This window comes from Apus apus, chromosome 12 (genome assembly GCF_020740795.1).
Source record: "Apus apus isolate bApuApu2 chromosome 12, bApuApu2.pri.cur, whole genome shotgun sequence".
In the NCBI taxonomy this organism is placed as follows: domain Eukaryota; kingdom Metazoa; phylum Chordata; class Aves; order Apodiformes; family Apodidae; genus Apus; species Apus apus.
The window spans coordinates 4,238,917-4,252,088 of record NC_067293.1 but is presented as its reverse complement, the minus strand read 5'-3'; the positions used below and the strand labels follow the sequence as shown (position 1 = coordinate 4,252,088).

At 52.5% G+C, this 13,172-nt stretch overlaps 1 protein-coding gene across 1 annotated transcript in view; it reads right to left on the bottom strand.

Annotated features, from left to right (window-relative positions):
* Positions 1-2,710: 2,710 nt before the first annotated feature.
* GDPD2 (glycerophosphodiester phosphodiesterase domain containing 2) overlaps positions 2,711-13,172 on the bottom strand; it is a 30,113-nt gene continuing 19,651 nt past the window's right edge. Inside the window, exons 17-19 of the mRNA XM_051630034.1 lie at positions 12,946-13,077; positions 6,187-6,335; positions 2,711-3,655 (exon numbers count right to left, since the gene is read on the bottom strand). The gene's annotated coding sequence lies outside the window, so the exon portion shown is untranslated. The remainder of the gene's footprint in view (positions 3,656-6,186; positions 6,336-12,945; positions 13,078-13,172) is intronic.

Sequence of the window (13,172 nt, the reverse complement as noted above, 5' to 3'; positions counted from 1 at the left end):
CTGCATGGATGCAAGGACGGAGCCACGGGGTTGGAGTTGGGCAGCGAAGCAACGAAACCCTTGGCAGGCAGGAGGGAGGGAGGGAGGGATGCACGAGCAGGCGATGGCGGGAGGGGCGGCACCGCGCTGGCACGGTGACAGGGATGAAGTCAGAGTGGCTGCAGAGCTGTGGTGGGAGGCAGGAGAGGGTGGCAGGGGAAGAGCAGTGCTTCCTTGCGGGCGCAGGGTTTCTGCTCATCAGTGGCATTGTTCCTCTCTCATTTATCTTTACAGCTGGCTGCTCTCTGCTCCCCGCACAGAGGATGAGAACAGCATTCACGGAGAGAAGCAGCCTTCAGGCCAGGCTGTGAGTGCAGGCGGGCAGCACCAGCCACAGGAGCATCCTTGTGGGTCTTCTCACTACAGATGCACACAAGCACACAGCAGCCCTGCTAAGGCAACCACGGAGCTTGAGGAAAGCTTGAAATGGAGGATTTGGTGAATTAAACCCCAAAAACCCCAGAGCTCAGGCAGGATCATGCCTCTAAATGCTGCAACAGAGATTTCAGCTGGCCGAGTCCCTCAGTTCTTATCTCGTTCAGGGCTGAACATCCACTTTCCCATGGAGGGATGGTTTCAGCCCACTACGCCTTGCCATCAGGAAGCCCATGTTCCTGGATTATTTACTGGTCCCAGTTCCTTTGCAGCAGCCATTTGCACACTGCACAGCTACTTGGAGCGCATGCACATCCTTGCCAGCAGACAGAAAATTTCCTGTTCCTGGAAGTATTTGTGTGGTGAAGCAATTTATTTCTTATGTGTCTTCCTGGCTAAAGCAGGTTATGGTGTTTTTTGCTCTGCTATCACTGCTGGGCAGAGCTGCAGGCAGGGAAGATGACAAAGCCAGGACAACAGAAAACTTATTTACATTGATGGATGTGATAAGAGAATTGCACTTACTTCAGGCAGGACACACCAGCTCATAGTTTTGCCTTTTATCCGTGGCAAGGTGTCCATAGAGCTCTTGTGCTTGGGCTGGTAGCACCAGGGGGGCAGCTTCTTTGCCCTGCTGCTGGTGTCTTCCTGCCGTATCATTAAATGTCACCCATTATAAAAGCTTCCCTGGTTCTTCCAAGTGCTATTTGCCATCTCAAGTGTTTTTCTGAAACCCACTTTGGAAATGCTCATGACAAAAGCATGCACTGAAGGCTGAGGAGCAAGAAGTCACCATGGAGGTGAACAGGAGCCGGGTGTGTAGGTGTCATCTAGCCCCAGCACTGTCCTGCACGCTAGGGCCATTGAGAACCGACAACGGAGGTGATGGGGGGGGCAGAAGCTGAGGTGTCCTCAGTGTCTTCATGCAGGGGTGAGGGGTGCGAGGCAGGGCCTGCACTGCTGTCCATCAGCACAGCCTGCCTCCAGGGACAGCTGATTCCATGTCCTGCTCCAGATTGCTGTCATGAGGGACTGCTGGAAATGCTCCTGCTCTGCTGGGGCAAGTGCTGTGTTCAGCAATGAAGGTGACATCTTGGGGAACAGGCTCACTGCTGTGTCCAAGGCCTCCATATCCCAGCACAGGGCTGCTGCAGAGGAGCAGCACTTGAGCCTGCAGCTCTCCAGCAACGCCTGGTCCCAGTTTCCAGGAAAGCTGCTGGGTCTCCACAGGAAGCCAAGTTTCAGGCAGGACTACAGGCATGGCTAAGCCCAGCACTGAACACTGCCATCTCAGTGTTTTTTCCCCTCCAGGTCCCTGCTCACAGCCAGACTTTGAACTGATCATCCTTTGGGATGAAAGAGGCTACAGATGAGAGCCCTGACAGAGCACAGCCCTCCCTGAGCCCTGTCCTGCCCACCCAGGTTCCCACCACCCCCTCCCTCTAGGGGCAGTGACCCCCTGCTCCAGGCTGGCGTCTGCAGACCCTGCAGACAGGTGACCCCAAAAGGGCCAGCACTTGGCATCAAGGGAGCAAAACGGCACCCAGGACCAGTTTCTGACCTGTACCAACACAGGCTAGGAAAGGAGGTGGCTGAAAATAAAAAAAGCTTCAGAAAAGAATGACAGGAATTATTTCAGGGCTGGAACAACTTGCCTCACACTGAGTGAGTGAAGAAGCCAATCTGTTTAGTTTATCTAAGGGAAAGTTAAGAGGGAACTTAAACGCATCTATAAATACCTACATGTTGGGAACATTTCTGATTGCCACAGTCCTTTATCTTAGCAAACAAAGGCAGCAAAATTTCCTGGGGCTGAGAGCTAAAGCAAGCGAAATCCAGGCTAACAGCAAAGTGCAGATTTTTAATGGGAAGGATAAATAACCATTGGGCCAGCCAGGCTACGGACACGGCAGATTCCCCATTGCATAAAGTCTTAAAATCAAAGCTAGGTGGCTGCTGCTAGAGGAGACATTGCAACTCAGTCAGGCATTTGGGGCTAGATTGAAGAGCTGCTACACTCCACAGCCTGGGAGAGGTAGGAAGAAAATGCCTTAAAATCTGACTGTTCCCTACTGATCAGGCTGTCACCCCTCAAGGGTTTTGTCCTGTGACTCTCCCATCTGCGGTCATGCTTCCCTTCCACTGGCAAACAGGGACTGGCAGCTGAGCTCATCCTCCTGTTGTGTTCAGAAAACCACCATCCCACCCTTCCAAAACTGGTAAAGATTTGATAAGTGTTTGAAAACATAGAGAGTAGCAAGAGGAAAAGTAGAAATTAAACAGCAAGGGAAAAAAATGGGGTGTTACCCATTTTATTGCAGTCCAGAATAAGAAGAGAAACATTTAAAAAGGAGAGAAAAGAAGCAGTGCAATTTTTGTATTTAAAATATTTTGGAAGAAGATTTTGACTTAGCAAACAAGCATTATTTCAAACTATGCCATGGAAAACAACATTTTCATATAACTTTATATCTTCAATGAGCTCCATCCAACCCAGCCACATCATCCCTCCCTTTGCTCGTCCCTAGAACTCCCCTCAAATGCGAAGCCCAAATGATGCACTGACAAAAGGAGGAAGCTGAGATTTATGATGCATATCCAAAAAAATGGTGTTTCCAGGTAAACAAGACAGCAGAGAAAAGCTCCCGGTAAGCTGAGGAATGGACCTGCCATTTAAAAGCTGAGATAAAAAAGTACAGAAATCTGCAACATGGGATTGTGCCAGCGCTGGGGGTGAGAGGGATGGGACTGGGAGGATTTCCAGCTCTGCACAGCCTCTTTATTTCGGAGCCATATCCATGTGCCCTCTGAGCCCTGAGGGCTGACACCAGGCTGTGGTAAATGCTAACGCAAGGGGGAGATTTTGGTGTTGTCCAGCCCCTGGCACAGGTGACTGCTAGATTTCTTAGCCTGAGCATCACCAGAATGGCCATGAGGAAACACTGCCAGTCCCAGGGTAGGAAAATGCTTCCCTGGCACCGTCCCCAAGGTGCTACAGGCACATGGTCCCGGTGGTGCCCCCTCAGTGCCAGCTGCTGGCCGGGCTGGCAGGCTGGGATGTGGTGTGGGGCACACAGAGGCTCACCTGGGGCAGGGTGCTGTGAGAGCCCAGCACCAGGCTGCAGACACTGGCCGGTGCCTCTGTCCTCCGTGCTGTCACCCTCACCAGCCGCGGTGGCGTCCGTGGCACGCCGTCCCCAGCCCCTGCAGGAAGCCTCTGCTCACCATCCCGGGACCGATTCTGAAATGAGATGGGGGGAACATGCAGGCAGGGCGGGCCCGCTGCCTCCAGGCCTACCCGCCCTACTTCTGGAAGGGCCAAAATGAGCTTTTCCCCACGAGGGGGCTGATCCTGCCTTCAGGGAGCACCCCACTGCCATGGCAGCCTGCCTCGCGCTGGCCCCACGGGCAGCTGGCCCACCACGGGTGACAGCAGAGGCTGCGGGCAGGGGACCCCAGGGCTGTCCCACCACCAGGCAGGGGCAGGTCCCCGCTAGATTTCATGTTTCAGCAACATAAGCACATTTTTGGAGACAGGAGGATGTATGTGATGGCATTGACGGGCTTGGGCTGCTATATGGGGTCTGTGTGGTGGGGCTTTGGTAGCAGAGGAGGGCCCACGGGGGACCTGTGAGGAGCTGGTAGAAGCTCCTGGAGCTGGACCTGCCTTGGCAAAGGCCGAGCTCATCAGCGATGGTGATAAAGCCTCTGTGATTAATGCATTTTAGAAGGGGAAAAGGAAACTGCTAGGAGACCTGCCAAGGGGAGGGGGAGGTGAGAGCAATACCTGAGCAGAGATACCAAGGTCAGTGAGGAAGGAGAGGGAGGAGGTGCCTGAGCAGAGGCTTCCCCACAGCCCACGGTGAGATGGCAGCTGATCCCCTGCAGCCCATGGAGGAGCACAGTGGAACAGTCCGTGAAGGACCAGGGTGGAGCAGATGAGGACCTGCAGCCATGGAGGACCCTATGCCAGGGCAGGTGGCTGTGCCCAAAGCAGCCGTGGCTCCGTGGGCAGCAGGCTCTGAGGGACTGCACCTGCTGGGAGGGACTCGTGTGTGCGGGATTTGTGAGGGACTCTCTCCCCTGGGAGGGACCTGTGCTGGAGCAGGGGAAGAGTGTGAGGAATCCTTCTCCCAGTGAGGAAGCAGTGACAGAAAACACTGTGTGAGGAACTTTCAGTAACCCCATGGCCTGTCCTCCTGTGCTGCTGATGGGGAGGAGGCCGAGAAATCGGGAGCAAAGTCATTTGGGCCCAGGGAAGAAGGGAGGGGTGGGGGAAGGCATTTTTGTTTCTCTGTGCCTTGCTCTGATTTGATTGGTGACATATTCAATTCATTTTTTTCCCCTCAAGTTGAGTCTGTCTTGCCTGTGACCATAATTGGTGAGTGAACCCTCCCTGTCCTTGCCTCGACCCATGAGCTTTTAGTTAGATTTCCTCCTCTCCATCGCTCTGTGGGGGAAGAAACGAGCGAGCAGCCTGGTGGTTCTTTAGGCCAGCGGGGCCCAAACCAGGGTAGTAGGTGCAGGGAAGCCCCGAGACTTGGCTACTTTGCTCGTCTCCCCTGCATACAGGACATTACTGGGGGAGCAGAGTGCCCCTCATGCCAGCTGTGCTAGGCCCACGGCTGCCTCCTCACTGGTTTCCACATCGATTTTTAAACGTCCTTATTGACTGTCACATCTCCTCAGGGCTCCGTGGCCTGGCCACAGAGACCAGCAGCCACAGAGACCAGTGGAGCTTGCAGAGCTACAGGAGACCTAAAAAACCAAAGAGGGATCCCATTGCCTATGGTATAACATCACTAAAAATTTGTTCATAAACAAAGACTGGATCTGCAGGTTTGCCTCGAACTAGAGGGAATATCAGTGTGAAGAGGGTCAAGAAAAAGTGGGACTAAAATGGTTCCTCAGTCAGAAGGATACAGATACCTCCTGCACTGACTGTGGTCAGTTTTGTCCCCCTGTTCTTGATCATCTAACTCTTTTCAAGTGTCCCTCCTTAGGAAACATCATTCAGCTCCATCGTCCCTGTGTACCACTCAAATTTGGGAAGCCAGCTCAGTCCGTGAGGCAGAAATACATTATTATTATTTTTTTTATCTGATAGGATTATTTCACTGAAAGGAGAAATCCCCAAATTTTTGCATTTCTGCAGAAATGTTCCAGTGTCCCCAGTTCAGGAGGATCCCACAGCATCCCTTGGCAGTGAGAGGGGTACAGGAAGAGGGCCTGCAAAGACATGAGGTAATTTTATTTACCTTGGTGCCTTTGAGATAACTGAGACCCTAGTGCTCAATTCCTGGCTCCCTACCTGGTGCCACATTTTTTAAAAGGCTGTTGAAAATTAAAGAGAATGCAAATAAGAGCGACAGAAGTTATCTGAGAGCTGGAAAAAATCCTGAAAAGGGAAACTTAAGAGACTCAACCTACTTCACTTATCAAAAGCAGCCTGCAAGGTGGCTAGATCAGAGAGCTGAAATGTCTCCATGGGAGACAGCATCAGATGGGAGCAACTAATCCAGCTGCAACAGCAGAGCAGAAACCAGATCTGGAGCTGAAGCTATTTGCATTAGGAGTAATTCAATTAACACTTGTGAATCAGAGAAGTTGCCTCATTAATGAGACAAGCTATGACAGAGGAGGTGTGGAAATATCCTGTGTGTGGGCTGGGGGGGCTGCATTGGCCAGCAGCCTCCTGTGCCCCATGCCACCCCTTCGGTGCAGGAGCCTGCGGGGTCTGGCCCCAGAGCATCATGCTGGAGTGGCTCTTACCTCAGGGAGGTTTTGGGGCTCTCTGGATGTGATCGTGGAGCTGGGTTCGCTGGTCTCATCCTGCTGCCTGGCTGTGCTGTGACTGGTGTCCGAGCTGGGAGTCTGCAGGGGTGCAGAATGCAGTGTGAAGTCGTAGAATTCGTGGATATCTGCAAAACAGTGTGAGAAACATCTACAGGACCTGGGAGGCAGCTTGATGCCAGTGTCCTGCATGGGTACAGCACCTGTGCTCACCTGCTCTGCCCCCAGACCATCATAAGTCTGAGCTCTTTGTGAGAGGTTGCTACCTGGGTGATGGGCCAGGACAGGGCTCTGCTGGCTCCCAACCCTTGCCCCACTGCAAGGCAGGAGGTGAAGAGTTGGCACCTGGCTCAGCACAGTGTCCCCTGGCTGTGGAAGGCACATTTCCTTGGAACAATAACCACATGCTTCATGGGGTCTATGGGCAAACTGCTCAGCAACATGAATCATAAACCCACCCCATCCTGCTCTTCCCCAGGCTGTGCCAGCACCGTGCAAGGTCCCATGTCCCTTTTGCTCCAAGAAGCCTCCCGCACCAGGCTGGCCCCTGCCTGCCCTGAAAAGCTGCCAGGCTTTTCCCTCCCCATTGCTGCTGTCCCTGGCTCATAGAGAGGCATCCTTCCCATGGGAACAGGCACAGAGGGCACAGGGCACTAGGACAGCAGGCTCAAGGTGTACAAGCTCTAAAGCTGATGGTGACATCCGTACTCTCTCCAGCTCCTTCCCTGATCAGTTTCCTTTTCCCACCTGTGCACTGCCACAAGCAGATGCCAGGTATCCTCACTCTGGGCTCCAAGGACCTGAGTCTGCTGCTGTAAATCATAGTCGCTCAGGAGAGAGGCATGAAAATAGGGCGTTCAAGACCTCAGTGCTACAGTGACAGTTACAGGGTGACAGCAGGACCTGATAGCAGCTGCTGTAGCTCCAGAGGGGCTGTGTGAATGCAGACCCTCTTCTACCCCTGCCAGGAGCATTTCACCCTCTCCAGGTCACACACGGATGACTGCAGGGAGCAGCAGGGCTGTGGTGGGCTTCACTCCTTCCTAAGGAAGCTCCCACTGCCCACACTCAGGCAGCTGTCAACCCCCAGCAGCCCCCAGCTCATCACCAGAGCCAGGTCAGACACGACCTCCAGATCCAGCACCTCTGTAGGACCAATGAAAGCCAATATACTCATTGCAGAAGTGTTTAATTTCAGAAAGGGAACTACATCAAAAGTGAAAAGCTTTTTTATGAAGAAACTGAAAGGGGTAACAAAGATTGTAAAACGTTTATGGGAAGCACTGAGCCTATTTAGAGAGACCCCACTGGGATATCAGAGCAAATGCACAGTGCCTGGCCAGAGGATACTGTAAAGGCAAAAGGGAGGAAAGAAAGGCTAGACCATAGGGGAAGAGAGGCTATTAAAAGCAAGAAGACATTAATCTAAACAGCTGAAGTTGCCTCCTAATGAGAAAACCAGAAAGGATGGTAAATGCTGCCAGGTTAAAGGTAAAGCTCCAAAAGGTCAGCCAAAGGACTTTGGTAAACACCTAGCAAGAGGCATAAAAAAGTAATAAATCCCTTTAAGCACCTGGGAAACAGGAAGCCTGGCAAAGTCAGCAGGGCCAAAAAGTCACGGCAGCATAAACAAGCACTTGGAGTGGGGAAAGCCACAGCAGGAACCTGAGTTCATTTTCTGTGCTTGTTTCTCTGCTGCGGAGGCGGCCAGAGAGCCCTCCTTCTGTGAGCAATGCCAAGGGCAAGCAGTGGGGGTCAGCTTGAGGGGGCTGTGCCCATTCCCCTGGCACTTCCTGGGAGCTCAGGGATGAAGCAGCTGCACCAGCAGAATTGTACCCTAAGACAGAAGTCCCCATCCTCTCCCTGTACTTAACCACATGCCCATGCACTGCATCACATTGCAGATGGGATGGGAGCAGCATTGTCCCGCCTCATCCAGCTCCCAGAGGCTGCCTGGTGACCTCTCAGCCACAGGGACAAAGCTGCTATAAATCCCAGCTGCCTGCAGAGCAGCTTTGTGCCCACAGGGAGTCAAGCCAGGCTGGGTGACTGGCTGAGCCCAGGGAGCACTGTGCCACTGCCTGGTGTTGATGCCACTTTTGGAACTGCTGCTTTGCACTACATCATTGCCAGGCTCTGTCCTGTGCCCTGGGAGAAATGGGGCAGCTGGCAGTGACAGAAGTGGAAGTCCCCAGATCCACCCACCACACCTAGAGGAGCTCCTCCACAGCCTCCCAGCTGCTGAGCATGTTGCTGGCGGTCCCTGAAGTCCTCCCAAATCAGACATGAGGTCATGGCAAGCAGTTGTCACACAGGCAGACAAATGGGACTTTGTTTTCAGGCAAAAACATCCCTCCCTCTGGCGATAAAAATAGTCATTGTGTAACAGGGTAGCAGGGTCTCCAGGCTGTGCAGATTACACTTGGAACACACAAAACTTAGCAAAAATGAAAAGAGGATTTGAACAGCTCTGCTGTGGGGGTGCACCACTGCTGGCATCCTCATTTGTCACCTGTCTGCTGCAGGAACACAGCCTTGGGTAGCCAAGGTTGCAAGGTGCCTGCAGAGCAGGAAGCTTGTCCTCTGAAGCAGCCATTCTCCACCTCCACAACCCTCAGCCCATTTTAGATGCTTATTGGGAGAGGGAATCGTTGCTGGCACCAGGGATTAGAGGAGTTTCAGGAGTGGGGAAGAAGTCCAGGCATCAAAGGATGTGGCCATGACAGCAGTACATTTTAGGACACACGTGCATGTGGCATTAGAGATAATTTAAATATATGCTGGTTTCCTTCATTTTGTGTGGGTGTCACACACTGCACACAAGTCTGCCTCACCTGCACACTTGAAGAGTAGTGCTACCTGCAAAGTCTTAGTAAGAGGAAATCATGGTGGAAAAAGATGCTGCTGCATGTTCTGTCTTGCGGCTGAACCTCTGTTTGATGACAGTGTAAATTCACTCTGGATCCAATAAGGAAGAGTAACCCAAGATTTATAGGGATTAGAATTTGTTTAACAATTTCCTCTGGGGGTCAATATGTCAAATAAGTGTCATTAAATATTTCTACAGCACCAGCATCAGAAGGCAGCCCCCTTATACCAGGCAGTATTCACACTTCCAGCAAATGACATTTCTTCCCTGACATGTGCACTGTCACCAGTTGTGTCAGCACAGCTTTACCCCAAGCAGAAACTCCAGCCCTGCAGTCCCAGCCCTGCTGCTCTAAGGGAGGATTCACACTCACAGACACCACAGCAGAGTTTCAACCAAGTTCTGAGTTTCCATCTTTGACTATCAACTAATTTGCAAGAGGAGTCCTCAGGGCTGGGAATCCTCCAGATTTCTCCACTGGAGCCACTGTGGCTCTTGCAGCCACCTGGTAAAGCTGCAACCATCATCCCCAGCAGCACTGCTGGCAAGCTGAGTTCCTGGCTGGCGTTTTGCACCCAGGGAAGCACCATAGGCTGGCAACAGCCTGTCTATCCTTGTGCCTCTGCAGCAGCAGGGCTCTTTGGGAGGAACCTTTTTATGGTAAAAGGAGCCATAGAGGAGGGTGAGCAGCTGACAGGACCTCACTGGGGTGCCCCAGAGGGCTTTTGGGAGGAATGTTGCCCTTTGGGCTGCTGGGTGCACACAAACCCTGCCTGTCTGCCTGGCTCTGCCTGCTGCAAAGGGCACAACAGCCCCTTTCAGCCGTGGCTCTGGGAAGGAAAGGTCAGGGAGTTGCTTCTGTGTGCAAGACCTGTCCTCCCCCGTGGCATGAGACAGGGCCAAGCATCTCCCTGAGCAGAGCAAACACAGGTCCATGATTGCCCAGCCCAGCTGCAGTGTCCCCAAGGCCAGGCTCCTCAAGTGCCCTTTTGCCAGGCTGTTTCCCAGCAAGTCACGCGCTTGGCTCTTCGATCTCAGACGAGAGAGAGGGGCCAGGAGGAGGGAGCCAGCACAGCCTGTTTTCCTTCTCTGTCGCCAAGGAATTTCTTTTGTGCGGAGCAGGGGCTGGCACATTCCAGTGTGGAGCAGCTCCTACATCCCTCCGCCAAGCCAGCTGACAGCAGCATCCACAGGCAAGCTCTGTCCAGGCAGGGTGGGCATGCCCTGGGGCACGGGCAGCTCCTGGGAGAGGGAGCTGAGTTTGGCACAGTGGTCACAAGGATTTAAAAGGCTGTGCTGTGCTGTGCTCAGAGGAGTCTGGCAGAAAACAGTGCACGTGCAGAGCAACATTGGACACTTTCATGGCTATAGATACATCCAGCCCTGGACACCAGACAAGCTTTATCTGAACATTCCAGCAGATCCTTCCCTGTAGCTGGGCAAACTCGAACTTCTGGAGTCCCCAAAACTGCTTATCCTTAAAAATAAATAAGAATAAAAAAAGCATATGGAAAGCCACAACCCTGGCACTTTTCATGTTGCCTAACTCCGTGATGTTTGGCACCGCTGGTAGCTCTACTGTGGCATAATGCACTTTGGTGTTCAAACTCAAGCCAGCCAATGCATGCCTTAGAACAGCACGGTAGGAGCATGCAGTCTGAGGACAGGAATGTAGCATGCTCATGCACTGATGTTCTCCAGGGGATGGAAAAAAGCAGGCCCATACTGCTGAAAGGCTGCAAGAGGAGGGACCTCTGCAGGCTGAGACCTCTCTAGAGCCAGAAGCATCTGACACGGCCATGGTGTGGGGCAGCGAGATGGGAGCCTCTGTACTGGGAGACGTGCCCATGGCTCTCCTGCAAATCCTTGTCCCTTGGACAAACTCTGAACCAGCTCCATGACTCCAAGCAAACTTCAGACAGAGACACAGGAGCACACTGGGAAAAAGGGGGGTGAAAAGCACATAAAGTAGAGATGCTTCACCACTCTCCTAGAGCTGTCACCATGCTCCAGCAGGTCTGGACAGTGGACACTGAATGACCCTGGTGTGTGCCAGCTCTGAGCAGGCACAGCAAACATGCAGCCCAACACAGCATCACACGTGTCCATGCAAGGACAGAGGAATTCACAAACCCACGCTGTGGGAAGGGGGGGAGGCAAGGGGCGGAAGTGATTAATGCAAATTCCTAGTTAGGTAAACACATCTAGAAAAAGCTCTCTCTGGCACAGGGAACTAATATCCTGTTAAACCAGTTGAAAAGGTCACCAGCAATCAAGCGACACTCCCTCGTGCCAGCATTGACAGGACACTGGGACAGCCAGCTTAAAGCAGGCAGCTGGGAAGCCTGCACAGCATCCACGTGCCAGCATGCAAACTGCAGCCAGCTCAGCCTGCGCACGGACACGCTCTCTCCAGCTACACTCCCTCCACAGCACTTCTGCACTAATATGAGCAGCCCTGGGCTTTGGGAAAGCAGCTTTGCTGCCTTCACAGGGCCCCGCAGAGGGCTGGAGGGGCACACAAAAGCAGCTCATGTCAGATTTGCCAATGTGATCAGAACCCTGTTGAGGAGCAACTGCTTCCAGTGTGGGGCTAACCGTGGGCTGGATACCTCTTTGAGCATGGATTGTATAAATGAAGACACAAGAAAGGAGATGGATGTTGGTCCCTTCAGCATGGGAGCCCACTGCCCCAGGGAGACCCCTTCGCCATGTGTCTCTGCTGTCAGTGGCACAGACATCCTAGCACAAGCCCTGCACAAAGACATGCTGGGGCTGAAAGCAAAAACATGGGAAGGAGAGAATAAAATAGCTCAGGATACACTGCTCATCCCATGATTGTATTTAATTTTCAGTGGCTATTCTGAAGCACAGAGGAGTGTGACTTAAGGAGAGGAGCTGAGCAGGAGCTCCTGTCCCTCTTGGCACACTGGAGCTTCTGCAAATGGTTCTCTGGGATTACCTCCAAAATTAGTGCCCTAAATAAGCCCCCAAAGCCAGGATTTGGTGTGTTCTGGCAGGGAATGGAACTGGGAAACTTCAGAGTCCAAACTAATCAAATTAAGTTTTTCTAAAAAAGTAATACTTTGCAAAGTATTTCAAGAGACCTTTTCAGCAAGATGTCTGTGCATCTTGCATGGAGAAGCTGTGTAGCCCAGCAAGACTCCACATGGAGTTCTCTATGCTGTGCTCAAAATGGCATTTTCTGGTACCCAGCCCCAAGACAAGCCTTCCTGTCAAATCTGTTTCTTGTGTGAAATGGAGCTGCTTGCACAGTGTGTTACTCCCAAGTACTCCCAAGTGCCTGTGGGTCTAAGTGCAAAGAGGCCAAGATCCTCCAAAAGGAGCTGGGTATGCATGGATTCTCTCTCAAAGAAAGAAAAATTTAGTTTCCCTTCCGGTCAGCAGCAGGAATGGAAAATAGCAGGTTGTGAGGAGCCTGAGGGGTGCAGGGAGCAGCAAGGCACCATGGTGGGGTGTCCTTAGTAAGGCAGCAGAGATGGAAACCTGGTGGTGGCTGTGGACCAGACGTGGATGGTGCAGAAGGTGCTCACGGTATTGCAGAGTCCTAGCAGGTGCCGGAGGGATCTGGCATGGCCTGAGGAAGAAGGTTTTGCCCTTTCTCCACATTCACCAAACTAAGGAATTCTGTTTATGCCACAAACACTCAGCGACTGCAGCCCTGACCCCTGGTATCTCCTGCCCAAGCCCTGAAGGGGAAAGATAGCCCAGATCCCTGGCACTACAGGCACCCATGTGTTTGCACAGGATGAACCCAGCCTGGTCAGTGCCAGGCACTGGTGCAAAATCCAGCCTGCAGGAGAACCCAGTGACAGCAAAGCCCCAGGGACTGCAAGGCAGGAGCTTACCCAGCAGAGCCTGGAAGAGTTCACTTTGGAAGATGTGTGAGATTTTTCCAATGGAGGCTTTTAGCTCCTGCTCCTCTGGGGATTGCAGGGTGCTTTGGTATCTGGTCAGAATTCCCACTGCCCGTTCAGCATCTGCAGAAATGACACAGGAATAACAAGGCATTAACACTGTAGAATGGACAGACCTCTTCAGGGAAGGCCTGAATGCAGCCTTGGAATGGTGCAAA